Below are 19,438 nucleotides of genomic sequence, written 5' to 3' on the forward strand. Positions count from 1 at the left end.
TTCGACATGATCTGCTGCTTCAGGTAGGATGATGGAGCTTCCAAACAGAGTGCCTGCTGAATAGAAAGAAGCTAATGTGTCCTATGTGCCAGCGTGCTTACATACCCCCTCCGGTTACGCAGTCACACACTACTGTTCTAGTAACACCAATAGGATTGGAGTAGTTTCATTCATAGTTCAGCCCTGCCACGCCCAGAGGCGTTCCCATAGTGTTGTCACCGATGCAGTTCGAGTTCCCTTGAAGGGGAACTCCTTACACCATACTGTCCCACTAGAACACTGCGTTCCCAAGATGCAGGGCTACTTGTAGTGCCTAGGGTCTCCAGATGTAGAATAGGAGCCAGAGCCTTTAGCCATCAGGCACCTCAGGTGTAGAATCAGATCCCTGTCTGGGTTCGGGAAGCAACCAACATTTCCATATTTAAGAGTAGGCTAAAAACTTTTCTTTTTAATAAAGCTTTTAGCTAGGGATGTTTTCTCTGTATTTTGTGAGAAGGCTTATAGTTTGGGCAAGGGTATTTTATGAATTTTAATTGTCTGTTTTATTTTATTGTATTTATTATTAGTTTTATAATTGTCTATTTTATTGTTGTTTTTTAATGTGTTTCTTATGTGTTTCTTTTTCTACAAATTCTATGTTTCTCTGTTTTCTGTAAAGTGTACTGGGACCACACAGCTGGTGATTTTACACTTTAATAAACTTTAAACTTAAACTCTGTAAGTGAAAAACAGGTTACAGTTACAGAATTTATAAGTTATAAGCAGCTGGATTGAACGCAGCAGGTAATACAACTTGACTTTGACTCTAGCTCGGAGACTTGTGAGCATCTCTGCCCTGTACCTAAAAAGTCTGCAATGTCTAGTCTGAACCACTACCATCCTGTGGCACTCACCCTCATTCTGTAGAAGACCTCCAGGCGTGTTTGGACTGCACTGACTGGGGTGTTTTCAGGACTGCTACCAACAATCTGGATGAGTACACAGAGGCCGTGACGTGCTACATCAGTTTCTGTGAGGACAGCTGTATACCAACACACACCAGGGTGAGTTATAACAATGACAAACCCTGGTTTACAGCTAAACTCAGACAGCTGAGATTGGAAAAGGAGGAGGTATTTAGGAGTGGTGACCGGGCCAGGGAGTCAAATTACAGGTCTAGCAAGGCGGTGCGAGATGCTAAACAGCTGTACTCAGAGATACTACAACACCAGTTCTCAAGAAATGGCTCTGCTTCTGTCTGAGAGAATTCAGACAGATCAATAGCTACAAACCTAAATCCCCCCACTCCATGAATGACTCACATCTTGCCAACTAGTTGAACCAGTTTTACTGTTGCTTTGAAATACAGTATCCTCCACCTCCTCCCCTTCTCTTACCATTCTGGAGAAGGATGTCAACAGACTGTTGGACCGGATTCTGTCTCCCCATCCACCCTGAAGGACTGTGCTGATCAGCTGTCTTCTGTGTTCACGGACATTTTTAACACCTCACTGGAGACATGCCAGCCTGCTTCAAAAACTCCACCATCATTCCTGTCCCCAAAAAACCAAGGACTTAACGACTACAGACCCGTTGCCCTGACCTCTGTTGTTGAGAAGTCTTTTGAGCGCCTTGTGTTGTCCCGGCTCAAGTCCACTACAGACCTAGGGTAGGTCTGGGAGCAATGCTCTGAAGACAGTGGAGATGGTCATGGACACCCCCCCCCCCCCACACACACACACACACACACATTAGTATTATTTTGTATACTTGTACATTATTTATCTCTTTACTTGATCTATATTTATATTTATATATTTATGGTAAATATCCACCAATCACCAATATATCAAGGCAAATTCCTCGTATATGAAAATGTACCTGGCTGTAAACTGATTCAGTCAGCCCTCACACACTTTTTTGTTATGTATTTTATATATCATTTGCTTTGAGCATAAAGGGAAACTGGATCTCATCTTTCAGACATGTTGTAATAAAACAATAAATTTACCTTTTACCTATGCATACACAGTATTTCTGTATAAATAATAATATAATAATAATATTTGTGTTTTACATTTGAGTACACCAGGCTACTGTACTTACAGTATTTAGTGTAACACTGAAAATGCAAAAGGCTTACTGATAGGATTATCACAGTATCATAGTGTTTTCCATTACGACACCACTTAACAAAATCAAACATAGCACTTTAGAGCTTATGTAACTATGTAATTACACCAATCCTGTCAGTGCCAACTAATTGGATCCCCTTTTAGTTGAATTAGTCTGACTGGCTGACGTTTAATATTTAATGAATTTAATGTGAAATGTCGATGATGTATACATTTTTTAATGGATATATTAATATCAGTATATGCGACAGAAATACAGTATCAGATGGGCTATAATCAACATGTACATTTACTTCACCGCAGCAGCTGCTAGATTTATAAATCATAATAATAATAATAATAATAAAATCTGTGAATTTACATAAACTTTTATTTAACTGACAACTTGTGTTTTGTAAATATAAACAAAGTTAGAATTTCATGCCTGCGACACACTCAACAATGTGACACATAAACTTATTATTGTTATTATACTTCTGATTTGGCCTTAAGCAACCACACACATGCAGGAGGCAAATTATTGCCAACCTCTTTCATGTAGAACTCGAAATCCTTCAGCCGACTAGCTATTAATGGTAATTTATATTTATACAAAATTTAGAGCTGATTTAATTTTTAGAGACTGAAACATGTCCCCTAAAAAGCAGCCCCCAGGCCGCTTAAATTTAACAGTTATTTTTGGTGATCACAGGTTCCGTACTTTAACAAACTCCTCCTACAGAATTAATCTGATCAACTTGAAAATTCTTCAGTGCAAGCAAAAGGCATTGATAATGATAAAATGTTGTGCTATCTGTGAGTTTTTGTTGAAGGGCATGTCTGTAGCGTGGTGTGAAAAATGAATGATTTGCCATAGAACATAAAGTTGTATAACTTCTAATGAAAACAGCCCTGCCCTGAACACATCCATATGCCAACATAGGAAATGAAAAATTTTATGTCATGATCTAATGTCCTAGCAGGTTAGCCACATCCACTTCAAAACTATCTCAGAAAAGCCTTAACACTTTGATGATGTATGCAGAGTTTCTGCTTAACAGCATGTCCATGGTATGGCAGCACACATCTGGACCAAATTTGATATGTTTGATTAGAGTCCCCGCCTGAAGACATCTACATACCAACATTCATTCATTCTTGTAGCGCCACATACTGGCAACAGGAAGTGACCCTTCAACAAAGCAGCCCTGCGACGTGTTTCACCTAGATGATGAACATTTCTGTGGCACATGTATCATCCCAGGACACACGAAAAAAGCTTCTTGAAGCCATAGCCTAAACCCAACAGGACCTTTGCCATTTTTAATTTTTGGCAATTTACCTTCCTTACTTTTCCTTAAGTATGTTTTGTTTAAAGTATTATACTTCGCTACATTTGCAATCACATCCGTTTCTGAGTTTAAAAAAAGTGCAAGGAAAAACTCGCGACCACTTTGGCTTCAAGTGCAAGAGAACAGCTGCTTTATCATGCAGTGTAAACTGTGAAAAAAAAATTTATTAAGTTACTGCTAATGCAAACTGAACATTTCCTGCTGCAGCCGCTTCACATTAAAAGCATTTAACGGGCGAAACAGGAGTTGGCTTTTATTTTAAGTAGTTACAGAATCAATCTGTTTGTAAGTGAGATTAGCGCTTACCGCTCTCATTCATCAAAAATGTGTCTACACAACATAACAACATTTGTTACACAACATTTTCAACAGTTTTCTGACAGCGGACCAGTTTGAAATATTGCAGTGAGTAAAGCAATAGTCAGGAGTAGACACAGTGAGCTGTTAGATAAAGAGCTGCAGGCGACAGGCTGCACACCTCCATCTTCTCAGCCAGGTAACCAACTCCTTTCACTTTCGCTGTTTGCAGACTCATGTTGTGTGCAGCATAAAGTCAGATCATGTCTGCTCACAGAATTATGAAAAATACCAATAACTGCCTGACAATAGTTTGTTAAGCTGCCAAAAATTAAAGTCTCATGCACAATAATGGTGCAGCTGCATAATAGTTACATTTACAATAACAGGTTTTAACCATCACTCCTCAGAAAGCTGCCTCAATTTTCTAGTTAAGTAGGCCTATGAAGTAGCCCAGGGGTTTTCAAAGTCTGAGATAGCAGGCTTTCCCCCAGACAAAGCTTGGGAAACGGCACCCCCCCACATCACATCTTTAGTTTACTTTGTAAGTTCCTCTCGATTCCTGGATGCCTATGGCATCATGATTATATTATTTGATCCCAAAGACACTCAACATGTGAACCAAAAATATCCTAATATTGCTTCTGACTACACTAAATAGTTTAAAGGAGACCTATTATGCTTTTCCATATTTTATGACATATCTACAATGTTCTAATTTTGGATGTTCATGCTAAACATGGCCAAAGCTTAAAATAAGGTTAAAGGTTGTGTGAGCAAAAACCTCAGATTTCCTCCAGTTCTAAACATTCTGTTTTGAACTGCTTTTTCTACCAATGGCTCTGTTCTATGACATATGGAGCCAGTCGGGGCCGGTATTCCATATATGGTCATGCCTGTAACATGCTTCAGGTCTTGGCCAGAAGACAGTGGGCTTTGAGGGGGGGGCCTTAAAGAGACAGGAGCATCTACAGCTTGTTTCAGACAGAGGTTGAAATGAAGGTCTACATGAAGTCAGTATAAGATTTTATGAACTATTATTTTTATGAACTTTGTTTATTAGTTTCTGACTCTGATTGGGGGAAAACAGTTCCCAAAAACTACTGCTAATCTATGTGATCTCCTATTTTATAACTAATGCAATAAGTAATGTAATATTGTTTAACCTCCATTCACTGAGCCTCCCCTGAAACGGTTTGGAACTTTAGTAGCCTTTATCATTATGGATTTAGGCCTACCATGTAGGATAATAACATTCATTTTGCGAAAGATTCAAATATTAAACAGTAAAATGGCAATTATTTCCAGTCCAGCCCCCATAGTGTCTGCTTGGAAAAATGTGTGCTCTTGAACAAATGTATTTCAGGACCTCTGATGTAGAGGTCAGTTAAATAACAGCCTACTTGTACCATTCCAGTGGTGGTTAAAAATAAGTTTTCATAGTTTGGTAAGATGCTTTGCTCCAAACAGCCAAAAAGACATGTTGGTTGGCATTAGCAACTTCCTGGTAACTAGTTATTTATTATGCTAATGCTTATGATATCCATTAAAATTACCACGTTTGAATGTAAATAGGGATATGACTTCATATTCCAAACTAAAATTGAAAGCACGATATGGCTTTGTTACCTTATCAAATTGCAAAAACTGCAATTTCATTAAATAAGCATATTAAGTATAAATAAGCTATTAAATCAGTATAAAGTTATTAAAATAAAGTAAGTAAATTTTACTCTGAGTAAATTTGAAATGAGCTACTTTTACTTGAGTAGATTTTTATGCCAGTAATTTTACTTGTACTTCTGGCACTTACTGCTGTACTAAATTAAAAAGAATCTTCAGTTCTTCTAACAAAATCTTCTTTAAAAATATACCAAAGATTGACAGCTTTTTGGGGGTGGATGGGCTGCCAGGGAATCTCCCTGTGTGTGTGTACACACAGAGTTTGAACGACGAATGAAGCGAACGAGGGTGTGAGGCTGTCCTGCACGTTTTGAGGAAAATCTGCGATGTGCGATAACATTGTTGTATACTGAGATGACAATATCACTTGCCATAAATAAAGAAATAATAAAGTGTGCATTAGCTGCCTCGTTATTTTAAAATTCATTATAGGGTTAGAATTGAATATTTATTTTAAATACCACTAAATGTTTTTACAGCTGCAACATTAAAGTTTTTCAACAGCAATGTCACTGTATAAATATCTGACATCACAATTCTGAAAGAATAAAAAACTCAGACATCAGTCATCATCAGTTTTTCCTCTTGTCCTCCTCTCTCTCTGGTTATTCATTGCATGCAGGTACCATTACCTGGTGTAGAGAAGCGGCTGGTTGGTCTCAGCCGGCAACTGAGTTTACAGTGTGCCAAATTTTAAGCTGCAGGGCAAACTAAGTGAAAAAGTTAGACTACAGACAGACAGCTTTCAATTTAGCTTGTTTGTAACATTTGGCTAATTGTCAAGCTAACATTAGCTGTGCTTATATGAAAAAACAGAGGATGAGAGACTGAGGACAGAGCAGATTAAAATAAAGCTTTCCACATGTTTAGCCTACACACAGGTGTATTGATAAAGTAAAAAGTCTTTTCACCTGCAAAGGTTTTATTATACATACTTACGGTAGGGTGGCAGATTTATTTTGTCATGATATAACGAGCGAAATTGAGTTTGTCAGAATTCTACATTTTAAGACATACAACCTGCTAGAGTGTGTAGTGAAGATAAATATTAAGTTATTCTACAATGCTGCTTCTATTTAAATGCAAAACAATGGTTTAATAAGTAATTAGGAGACACTTACCACAGACTTTCGATGAGAGGAAAATGACGCAGTAAAAATTCCTGTTGGTTGAAACCACAGGTGGAAAGTAATGAATTACATTTACTTGCATGACTTTTAAAGTCATTTTTATAATCTGTAATTTTACTTTTACTTAAGTATTTTGAATACACTAAATTATTAATTAAATTGCTTCATATCTTAAAGGGCCATCTCCTCGGAAGCAAAATGTCAGGGTGCTATGCAACACTAGCGATTTTAATCATGTGCATCTCGCGCTGTGAGTCCACACAGTAACGTAACTGGTAGGCTACAGTTTTACAATAAACATCTTAAAACTGAAGCGCAGCCTTGCTGTTGGACTGTGAGCTGCACTTTATCGGAGCTGCTGAAGTTAGCATGTGGATTTGTAGTGAGATAGGTCTATCTGTGTTTTTGGTTGGTTTCGGTTTCACATGCAGCATGCTGTCCCAAACAGTGCTGGTGTAATAGATCAATAATGTAATGCACAGCAGAGTAGAGGCCAGCTAGAATTAAAAATATTATGAACTCTCATGAAATGATGACATTAGTCTCGTAATATTGGACATGTCAGAGAACACTATGGGAGATATTCTGAATGTGCAGAAAGTTTTGAACATGAGCAGAAAACCTGCTTAAACACAAGAGCTATAAAAGTCCAGGAGTAACTGAATTAATATGAATTAATTTATCATTGAGGTGAAAAGGTCCCACGTAGGCCATTTAAAAGAGGTTATTTCCCCAAACGGAGAGGTCGCCACAGTTTTCATAATAAAGAACTACTTTGAGTAAATTTCAAGTGAGCTACTTTTTACTTTTACTTGAGTAGATGTTTATAACAGGAACTTCACTTGTAGTTGGGTAAAAATTCATCAGTGTACCAGTGCTTTTACTTAAGTACAATATTTTAGTACCTCTTTCCACCTCTGGCTGAAACAAAGGGAAGGAGGTGGGGTGGGGCATTCCAGAGTAATTCTTTCACCTAGCCTTTTAAGTACAAAAAACTACAGCAACACAGGTGCAATCTTCCTCTAGTTTTGTTGTAATAACCATGAAAGAGTCCATGTACTTTGACACTGCATATTTCTGACGAAGGTATCTACTGTGTAGCAAGCTTGTGTAATATAAATGAATCGCTTGCTTCTGTCGGGTTTGTTATGTGGCCACCAGCTAACCAATATTTGCTCCCTTAATTTTGGGGGCCTGAACATACTCGAAAACTCACCTTTGCACATAATTCAGACGCGGCAAAAAATTTTGGATTTTATGGGTTTCGTGCATGGCCGAGGCAAAATGGCTCACTAGTACCCCCTACAGAGTAGCCCCCGAACAAAGTTTCACCTATGTGTACGAAATTTCTGTGGTACGTGTATCATGTCCAGATGCACAAAAATGCCTCTTGGAGCCTTTGACTAAACCAAATTAGTCCGACCGACTATTTAAACCCATTGATGATTAAAAGTTGTACAAACTAGTTTTCGTGGAACGGCGTCCCTGTGGCGTGGTGTGAAAAATTTGTGATTTTCCACAACAGGAAGGTAGTGTAACTTCTGCGTACATGCTCACATCTGCACAAAACTTGTGCTTGAAAACTATCCCGCCCCGAACACATCTACACGCCAATATTCATTTATAGTCGTATGCCAAGTGCTATGTAGCGCCACAAAGGGGACACAGGAAGTCATGTATAACACCTTCATGCAGCGTCCAAAACATGTAGCAAATTCGCAGCCGCACCGACAGAGCTCCAGAATCTGCAACACGGCTGCCTCACACCCTCACGCGCTTCAAGTGCCCGCCCAACGCTGTTTGCAGCTTTAATTTATTTGTGTATTTAATTATTTATTTCTGCATTTATTTATTTTATCCTCCGGTGTTAGTGGATGTGTTCTACCTGGGGTTCTTTAATGGACGTTAGTAACAAGCTGAAGTCATCTTGTGTAGGAGTGTGACACTATAGACACTTTAAGACTTTACCTTTTTACTAGATTTTATGTGTGTATATAGATAATATACAATACAGGTAAACATATATACATATTTTATATTTATATATCCTGGTTGTATATATTATTGTGTCTCTATTTTTATGAGAACACCGTTTGTTTTAACCTGTTTGTCTTTTTTGTTCTTTCTTTTCTTGTTTTTATGGTGGCTTTGTGGGAGCACCCTAAATTTCGTTGTACCTTCACAGTGCAATGACAATAAAGACTATTCTATTCTGTTCTTCTATTCTATTCTATTCTGAAATATGAAATGGTTCAGAGCAGTGGGAGCTGAGTTTTGGACTTTCGGTAAAACAAATTAAAAAACCACCTCCATGAGTAACATTGGAAATTTAGCATATGATCTTTGTGAAGTTTAGTTGGCTCAAAAAGTTAAAAGTAGGAGTTAATCGTAATTGCAGAGCAGAAAGAAGTTGATGTAGAAAAAAGCAAAGAGGAGAGACAAGGAAAGAGCAGAAAAACCCAGAGACAGAATAGAGAAAGAAAAGGAAAGATCTGATTGAAAAAGTGAGAGAAAACACCAACAATGACATGAATGAAAGAAAAGGAAAATGCTGATAAGAAAAGGAAAGAGTAGATAGGGGAAATGAGAAAGCTCTGGATATGGCCCACAAAGAGAAAATGTCTCACATTGAAGTGGAGAAAGCAAGAACAAGCTCAGCCAGATTTTGTCATGACTTTTGCTAAGGAGGCTCAGGAGATAACTGTGGGTTACTTTGTAAAAGTAACGTGTGCTAATACGTAAGCGTAGACCTGCTATTCATCCAGCCAATGAGGAATAGAAGTACAAAGACTGGCTCTTGTGTTGATTTTTTCTTTGCTGCCACTGATCATTGATTTGTTGGGTAAAGAGGTGATGTGGGTATGGTCTGAAGAGTGTCAGGAGACTTTAGCTCAGGTAAAGGCTATTTCATCCAGAACCCCTGTATTGAAAGCTCCAGACTTGCTTACCATTTGCGATTGTGGTGGATATGTGTGATGCAGTAGTAGTTGCATATTTATATAGCAATTGTAAGTTGCTTTGGATAAAAAGAATCAGCTAAATGAGTAAATGTAATGTAAAAGAAAAACACAGGACAAAGTGTAATGAGTCTGTTTATCTAATGTCAGCTTTTGTTTGTTGTTCTTCTTTATCGGGTGGCAATGTTACAGTAACTACAGTGTCTTTTGTAATTTTTGGTTGCCAAACTTCAAGAGGTCTTATGGTCACATAAGAGTGGCATGCTGCAGATGACAGCACGGTAATTGATTGATGGACAATAAATTATATCCACAAAATATTGTGGTATAGCCTCTGTCTACACGTATTTATTAACAAAAAGGATTGAAATAAGCACTGAGCTCAGTGCACAGTTGGGGAGACAAAAAGAGGATCAGAGCTGGCTGGACCGACAGTGGAAGGTCTGCAGCTTTCTTGTTGTTGGATGCCATAAGGCGTAGCTATAATTATATTCCCAAGCCTAACAAGAAAACATATATCTTACTACCTGTGCACAGAGTAGTCAGTCAAGAAATTAGTTTTCTTTAGATAGATATATTTACATATATAAGAAATTATATTTACTTAATTATTCACGCTGTTATGTAGATAGAAATGACTCATTCTAAGGTAATAAAAACACAACGGTTCATTATGTAAGGTCTTTATACGGCACAAAAAACATAGTTATGGATCTTGCATTACATTTCTGTCAATAAATCCTCAGAAATGTTACACACTGAACCTTTACGTAAGGTAATGGTAAATGGACTGTACTTTAGCGACTTTCTAGTCTTCGGACAACTCAAAGCGCTTGCACTGCTCATGCTCATCAGAAATGAACTAATCATTCACACATATTCATAAACTGATGGTACAGGCTTCAGGAGCTATTTGGGGTTCAGTATTTTGCCCAAGCCCACTTCAACATGCAGACTCGCTCTACCTCCTGAGCCAAGCTGTTATGCCTCATGGCTGGATTTTGAGTAAGTTTGTTGATCAAACTTCAAATGAGGTTTTCTTACTTTTGTAAAATAACCCAGAAGGTTTGGTTTCACTGTGGTTATTTCCATTGTTTGGGTCTCTGTGAGGTTAGACCATCTGTTTTACAAAAGGAGGTGCTCATTCAATCGACCTCTGATGGACCTGCCTTTGTAGAAGCACCTTTCACAACTGTTTCCTGCTGTTATTGTCTGAACATTTGTGTTACAGTAAAAATATATAATATTTATAATGGTTATAATACATTTTTTTAAGTGAAGAGTCAATATTATGTAACATGAAATTCACCCAACCTCCACCCTCCATTATTTCTGTCCAGCCCGTTAGCCCAGCTTGCAGAATCATAGTGAGATAAACTAGTAGGACAGGGAGAATGGCAGAAGGGACTATAGAGTGTGTGTGGGTTGGGTTGGGTTGGGTTTGGGTGGGGGTGGGGGGGACTGCGGCTTTAGACTACACTGTCAAGATCCGATGACACAGCTCGTTGAAGCTGTTATGGTCCCACACACATGCGTACACACACACACACACACACACACACACACACACACACACACACAGTCTCCATCTGATGGCAGGAAAACTGTAACAACTCATGTTAATATAATATATTCCAGACACACAGGGACAAACAGGCTCTCTCATACACACACATGCACAGCACACAAGGACAGGACAGCACCAAAACGCTAGGCTCCAGTCTGCAATAACAAGATCTAGTACTCTCTCTGCTTTGCTCGCTTTCTCTCTCTCTTACACATGCACACACACACTGTGCCCCATGACTACAACTGCAGAAAACAGTAAGAGACAGAAACACACTGCATATTTCTTAGATTCTTACCTCTGGTGTGTCGGATCATCAGTTCTGCTGCATTACAGGGATTTACCGATTAGTCACTGTGATGCTGTACTGGCTAGAGCCTGACTGTATGTCCTCTCTCTCTCTCTGCTGTCCTGTGTGTGTTCCTTTGTCTGCACTGCTCTTGCATCGTATTCCAAGTTCCTCTCTGCCTGCCTAGGGGGAAGTAGCACAGTACTGTTAATAACTCATTAATAGGTTGCTTTTTACAGATTAGTTTATATACAGGTTCTAACTAGGCTTGCGTGGAATGTATTTTTTCATTCATAACTGTCTGACAATACCATGAGAGGCACCTTCTGCTAATACCATTCAATCACACTGACAGCTCCAATCAGAATGTTTTATTGTGATCTATTACCCAACAGGACAGCTTGGCATTATGTTAATGAGCTGGAGAAACTGTTTCCCATCCCTGAAAACTGTCCACTCATAATACTGGGTGATAGGAGCATCCACCTTGGCAAACCCTAATCAGCTGACTTTCCCTGAATTTGATCTTAAACAGGTCTGGACCCGTCTGGCAGTTGGACATTGTCCTGGCATACAACCTCTTAGTTACCACGTTGCATGTGTCTGACCATTTCGTAATTCAGTTCAACGTGTCCCCTCCCTGAACTTCCTTCAGTGTGAGGATCAAGTAACAGAAACGGCATGTTGCACCGCCATGTTCCACAGTAGCCGCCAACGGTGTGTTTCATCATTACATTCTTCTTCTTCTTCTTCTTGTAGAATTCTGGCAGTGTAGACGCTCATCACCGCATTGCAATTTTTTTATCCATTAGATGGTGGGTAAGAATATAAAACATAATATTTAAACTGAATGTTATGGTGTTTGGTTAGCTCAGTTGGTAACGTGCATGATTCTCCTCTTCAACAAATTGATTATGAAGTGACTGTTTCAAAATCTGGCCACGGGCCAGATATTATTGTTGGTGGGCAGTTTTGGCAAGGGTCCATAATCACCGAGAGAAGTAGCGTGTTTCTCTTGTTAATGCTGTAGTATGCCTTTGTATAAACTTCTTCTATTATGTGGTTTATAATGGACTGTGGTGCAGAAACTGTGACAATGTTGCAGACACTTACATTTTCTTTTCATTTCAATGCTCTTTGAAAGGAGGGGTAAGCGGTGGATTAGACAGTTGCACTGCAAATAAGGTTAGCTAAAATATAAGAAAAAACACTAAATTTAAGGGGAGAAAATTACTTAAAACAAGAGAAATTATCTTTTCATGCAGCAAGTTAATTTCCCTTACCAAGAAATCTTGAAATACGACAAGAAGGCCCTGATAAGTATTCAAAAGGGCTAAATAAGTAGAAAAGCCTGATTATTAGATCCAACTCCTTGAAATCAAACTTCCTACAGCACAATAATAAGTGAAATATACTGAATATAAGCAAATAAGTCTTATTTAAAAAAAAATAAAATAAATGTATCCTTAATTTTAGCAAATTATGGCTTCGGAACAAGACAGAAATCACTAACTTAAGTAAAATATTACTCAGTTCACTCAATCACTCAAGTATGATTAAGCTGTTTCTTGATACAAGTTTGCTGGTTTTGAAAGAAACCTAAATCCATATTAAAACTTAAACCATAAACTTAAATGATTTCCATTCACCTACTGCTTTCTTTTTGTGCTAGTAGCTTCTTCATCGTGGATGGCATCACCAATTACCTCGGTCAGAATGACAGACAGGGCTGTGACTACACATTTTGGGTAAGTAAGTGCAGAGTGTAGTAGCATGCCATCAATGCCAGAATATGCCATTCCTTCCCAGAATACCTCCTGGGGGATGGTGCTCACAGTAATGTACTGTCGGAACAGAAGAGATAACGCTCGGGACTGTGAACTTTGTTCAAAATTCTAAATTTATGAACTGTAAACATGAATGATTTAAATGAATCTGTACTGAACTGAACTTTGAAGTAGTTCTTGGTGTGAACATGTACAACAACGTCAGTAAATGAAGGACACATTACAGTGAGAGGTAAAGGCCTCCTGGTCCTCCATCAGGAAGAAACTCAGGCTCCTTTTCCAGTTCACCTGAGTTTTCTGCCCCCGCGGGATTTGAGGTTCAGGATGAAGAACTTTTTAAGGTAGTCAGTAAAAAGAGAAGAGCTTCATGCCCAACTAAAAAAAGGGGGAAACGTCTGGATGATAAACCATCACCATAGGTATTCAGTCAAGTGCCAATAGAGAATAGAAAATTCATTATTTATTGAAAACTGACATTGACATTTTGTGCACACAAGAATTACGGGTAAAAACAAATGAGGATATTGCTGAAGTGACTAAGATGTTGCAAAAATGTTTATTAAATATTTAATAAATATTTAAACTCACAAGTTAGTTATTATTAGAAGGAGAGATATTATTCCAGGCAAATTACTTATGCTGGACTGTGTTTATAGAGGAGAAAAATATGTCATTATAAATGTTTATACTGCTCCAGAGAGATGTAATTTAACACGGTTATTTAAAAGACTTGGGGAACTACTCATGGTGGGGTACAAAGTTATCTTATGTGGTGATTTCAAAACAGTGACTGAGGAATATGACAGGTGCAGCAACACTTTATTTAAATTGAGGCGAGAAGGTAAGCTTTTAAAAGAAACTTGAAAGGAAACTAAAGTACTAGATGTGTGTAGAGCCATTAACCTGTCTGTATTTTACTTGCATATCGTATATGTTTCAACACATTTTAATGTTATTATAGAACAGTTTTAAATGATTTTTCAGATCACCTTTTAGTCATTATCCTCTGGAACCTCAGTAAACAGAGATTTCTGGAAACTAAACACTGTGTTTAAAAGAAAGATATATATATAATAATTATATAACTTAAAAAGGAAATTCACAAAATAACACCATTAAATGTTTTTACCAAATCTGATGTTAAACTGTGGGAACTATTAAAACATAGAATGAAAGAATATTTTAAATTTAAATGTAGAGAACTAAATAAAAGTAAAAATATTAAATATGACTTATTAATGAAACAATACATCATGTTAAAACAAAAGGTACGAACATAAAATATTAGAATTAAAAGTACAAATAGATAAATTTACTGGTGAACTGTTATTTAACATTTTTAAATATACAGAAAAACATAACAGAAGAAACTTAATCCATCCGTCAAAATAGGACTAAAGCAAATCCTAAGTAAATACATAGAATCTACAAAAATCAGGATGGTGTTGCTGTTCATTGTGAAACACAGAAAAGACAAGTGATAAGAGATTTGTGTGCCAATGCATATAAAAAAATAGATACTGAGGCAGAATGTGTGGACATTACGTTAAAGGAAGTTCCCCTTCGAGGGAACTCGAACTGCGTCGGTGAGTTGAAATCAAGGGCTGAAATCATGAATGAAACTAATCCAATCCTATTGGCGTTGCTAGAACAGTAGCGTGTGACGGCGTAACTGGAGGCGTATATAAGCACGCTGGCACACCGGACACATTAGCTTTTTTCTATTCAGCAGGCACTCTGGCATGTTTGAGATTACAAAGAAGTACAACCACGAGAGGAAGTTTTCTTACCTGCAGAGAGACGGTTCCAGCTCCTACCGCCAGAGCCAGAGGCAGAGGCAGAGTGTCGTTTCTCATGGCCCCCCTCAGCACACCCGGGACTTAAGGCAGCGCTCTCGCCCACAGCCCCCCGAGACAACGGATCTGAGGACCGTTCTTCAGTCTCGCTGGGGTCGGGGGAAGAGGTCCTGAGCGGTCCCTGAACCAATCTCTGAGGAGATTCAGGTTCAAGATGCTCACCATCCCTGCCATCGTCAGTCACATCCAATCCGAGGATTGGTTTGTCACGATATATCTGCGAGACTCATATTTCCACATCTCCGTCCGTCCCTCTCACAGGAAGTTCCTGAAGTTTGCCTTCGGGGGCGCGGCGTACCAGTATCGGGTTCTTCTGTTCGGCCTAGCACTCTCACCTCGCACGTTCACCAAGTGCATTGATGCAGCTCTGGCCCCGATGAGGCTCCAGGGCATCCGCATACTGAACTACATCGACGACTGGCTCATTCTGGCCCAGACTCGAGAGTTAGCGGTTCGGCATCGAGATGTTGTCCTCGTCCACCTTCATCGTTTGGGGCTGCGGCTCAACGCAAAGAAGAGCATGCTGATGCCCGCCCAACGGACTACGCTCCTAGGAGTGGTGTGGGACTCGACGACGATGCGGGCCCACCTGTCGCCTGCACGCATCGGGTCCATTTTTTCCTCAGTGACCAGAGTGAAGCTAGGCCACACCATCACTGTGAAACACTTTCAGAGGGTGTTGGGTCTCATGGCGGCAGCGTCCAGCGTAATCCCATCTGGCCTGCTGCACATGAGAGCCCTGCAGTGGTGGTTAAAATCCAAGGGATTCTCCCCAAGGGGAAATCTGTTCCGTCTCGTACGGGTTACGAGCAGGTGCCTTCGTTCCCTGTCTGTATGGTGGAAACCTTGGTTCCTGTCCCAGGGTCCCGTGTTGGGAGCGTCATGTCGCCGGACAATTATTTTGACAGACACCTCACTCACAGGGTGGGGCACGGTCATGGACGGCTGCTTTGCGAGAGGCTCCTGGCAGGAGCATCATTTCTCTTGGCACATAAATTGCCTGGAAATGGTGGCGGTTTTCAGAGCTCTGAGGAGTTTTCTGCCCGCTCTCCGCGGTCGCCACGTCCTTGTCAGGACCGACAACATGGCAATATTGAATCACAAGGGGGGTCTGCGCTCGCGCCCATTATGCAAGTTGGCACATCAGATCCTCCTGTGGTCCCAGCAGAGACTGCTGTCTCTCAGAGCGACGTATATCCCTGGGACCCAGAATCAGGGAGCAGACCTGCTGCCGAGACAGGGGCTGAGGCCTGGGGAATGGAGACTCCACCCCGAGGTGGTGGAGTTATTGTGCGAAAGGTTCGGCCCTATAGACGTGGACCTGTTTGCGTCTCAAGAGACTATGCACTGTCCACTGTGGTTCTCCCTCTCGCCCCCAGCCCCGCTAGGGCTGGATGCCATGGTGCAGACATGGCCGAGGCTGCGTCTGTATGCTTTTCCTCAAGTCGCTCTGCTCCCGGGGGTTCTGGAGCAGGTCTGTCAGAACGGTGTTAGCCTACTGCTAGTAGCCCCATTTTGGCCGGCCCGAGTGTGATTCTCGGACATAATATAACCCTCAACGACTATTGTTGCTAGTCTTATTGTTATTATTGTTATTATAATCATTAACATTACGATGGTTACCATTAACACTATTATAAATATCTGTACCATTTTTCATTTAGTCTATAGCAACATTACCTTCACTGTGTGTACCTCTGTGTGTATATTGTGTAGGCTGCCTCCCTCCTCTCTCTCTCTCTCTCTCTCTCTCTCTCTCTCTCTCTGTCTCTCTCACCCCAACCGGTCGAGGCAGATGGCCGCCCACCCTGAGCCATGGTTCTGCTCGAGGTTTCTGCCTCTTAAAAGGAAGTTTTTCCTTGCCTCTGTCGCCTAGTGCTTGCTCTTGGTGGGAACTGTTGGGCTTCTGTAAATAGCATCACAGAGTACGGTCTAGACCTGCTCTTTTATGAAAAGCGCTGTGAGATAACTGTTGTTGTGATTTGGCGCTATATAAATAAAATTGAATTGAAATTGAATTGAATATCGCTCCTGGAGGGCCCGCCGTGGCAGGTCCCGCCTCAGAGGTCTTTCACCCTTGCCCCGCCCTTTGGAGACTGTGAGTCTGGCCCCTGAGGGGGCCCAGTTCCTGACGGCGGGAACAGTCGAGACGCTGCTCAGCTCCAGAGCCCCATCCACGAGAAGGACGTACGGCCTGAAGTGGAATGTGTTTGTCACCTGCCCAGTAACTATGGTACTGGAGTTCCTCCAGGACCGTTTCTCTGCTGGCCTTTCCCTGTCCACACTCAAGGTGTATGTGGCTGCCATGGCAGCGTTCCACATCCCTCTGGGGAGGCTTCCACTGGTCGTGCGCTTCCTCCGTGGAGCTCGGAGGATGAGACCCGTTACTCGTTCCAGGGTCATTCCACTTAGGACCTGGCAGTGGTTCTCGAAGCGCTGGCTGAGGCCCCCTTCAAACCCCTGGAGTCGGCTGAGGCCAAGCACCTGACCCTTAAGATGGCCTTTCTCCTCGCTATCACCTCTCTGAGGAGGGTGGGGGATCTCCAGGCACTTTCGGTTTCTCCTCGATGCCTGGCAGTTTGCCCCGGGGAGGGTCAGAGCCATCCTGCACCCCTGTCCGGGCTATGTCCCTAAGGTTCCATCCAGGTTGGCAGGGTCTACGGTGCTGCAGGCGTTTCATCCCCCACCTCATGTGACGGTGGAGGACGGGAGACTTCATCTGCTCTGCCCTGTCAGAGCGCTGAGTATTTACACTCTGAGGTCCTCCCTGTGGTGGTTAAGCAAACCAGTTGCTGGTGTGTTTCAGGTCCCCCAAGGCTGGGCTCCCCGCTTCCAAAAACACGATCAGCAGACTATTTCCCTGGCCTATCAGGTACGTGGGTTACCTTCACCTATGGCCGTAAGGGCGCACTGTACTCTAGGGCCCTCCTCGCAGGGGCTTCGCTCCAGGATTTGTGTGAGGCAGCTGGCTGGACAATCCTCACACTTTCATCCGGTTTTACAGTCTGGACCTTCCTTCTGCACCCGGCACCCGTGCGCTCTCCTCTTAGTCGTGCCTACGGGTTAGTGCACGCTGGGGGGGGGCAGGCGGAGGTGGAGGCGTGGGATAGTGGGTATTCTCGTTCCCAAGTGTCGTCACCGACGCAGTCTCGGACACTGCGTCAGTCTGCCACACCTCACCCCGCCTGGAGTGCATTGCTTCATAGCAAAGAGCTAATGTGTCCGGTGTGCCGGCGTGCTTATATACGCCTACAGTTACGCCATCACACACTACCATTCTAGCAACGCCAATAGGATTGGAGTAGTTTCATTCATGATTTCAGCCCTGTCACGCCCAGAGGCATTCCCATAGTGTCACCAACTCAGTGTCTCGTTCCCCTTCTCAGGGAACAAGGGTTACATACGTAACCCGAGACGTTCCTCCCAACAGCTCACTTAACTTCTCTCAGGTAATTGGTGACATAAGAAAAGATGAGGTGGTGCAGACCATCCAACAACTTAACCACAAGATAACTGCCACCTAATCCCTGGAAAAACGCCTAAAATAACATCCCCAAAATAAACCAGTAATAACTCCTCAACCATTAGGCCTACATGCATTATTCTGGTCTCCTTTGACAGGTCAGAAGCTAAATGAACCTATTTATTTATATCTTTCTATTAAAGAGTAAATGGAGATGCAATAAAGGAAATATATTTTCATCCTCGCCTGGTATAAAATCTATATTTTAATAGCAATGTTACCATCAAAACCATCATCCAACTCATTATAATGCAACTGAATATCTTCTATTACACCTAGAATACAACAGTAACTGTAAATTTGATGAAAAGAAACTGATATACAACAGTTATTAGACTTTTATTTTTAAATATACCAGGTGAATGTCCATGTTTTGGCAATATTTACTGTTTATATGTTCACTTTTATTGGGAGTTTACTTCAAAACACTATTTCTCATACAACCACGTTCCAAATAACAAAGCTTCCAAAACATTGAAATATTAATAAAAACAGTGAATATTGATCAATATTCCTTTGACCAAAAGTACTCCCTTGCTTTGAACAGAACATCCTACGTAAGTGGGATGTTGTTAGGGGACGGGACAGAAAGGACCCAAACGCAACACTCAGAGGGAGGTTTTATTGAGGGTTCACGGAGGGGGCTAAGGAAGAGGTGAGGGAGGAGAGGTGGACACCAGGGGACGCGGGCACGGAGGACCGAGGAGCAGGCGAGGCACGGGTGGTGAGGCGAGGAGCAGGGAGGAGGAAGCCCGAGAGGAGAGGACCGGAGGATGAGCCCAGCCGACTGAACGGATGACGAGGGTGAGTGAACCTGGGAGGGAAAACAGACAGAAAGACAGGGTTAGTGACTGGAGCGACAAAATGCAGGGAAAATGAGAAAAAACAAGGAACATGAGAGCCT

The 19,438-nt window shown here is 41.3% G+C and overlaps 1 pseudogene; it reads right to left on the reverse strand.

Annotated features, from left to right (window-relative positions):
- The window catches only part of LOC119914444, a 101,133-nt pseudogene extending 89,602 nt beyond the window's left edge, over positions 1-11,531 (reverse strand).
- Positions 11,532-19,438: the final 7,907 nt, after the last annotated feature.

This window comes from Micropterus salmoides, unplaced genomic scaffold, assembly GCF_014851395.1.
Source record: "Micropterus salmoides isolate LMB-PRFRI ecotype aquatic unplaced genomic scaffold, ASM1485139v1 Ms_hic_scaffold_1, whole genome shotgun sequence".
Taxonomy (NCBI): Eukaryota; Metazoa; Chordata; class Actinopteri; order Centrarchiformes; family Centrarchidae; genus Micropterus; species Micropterus salmoides.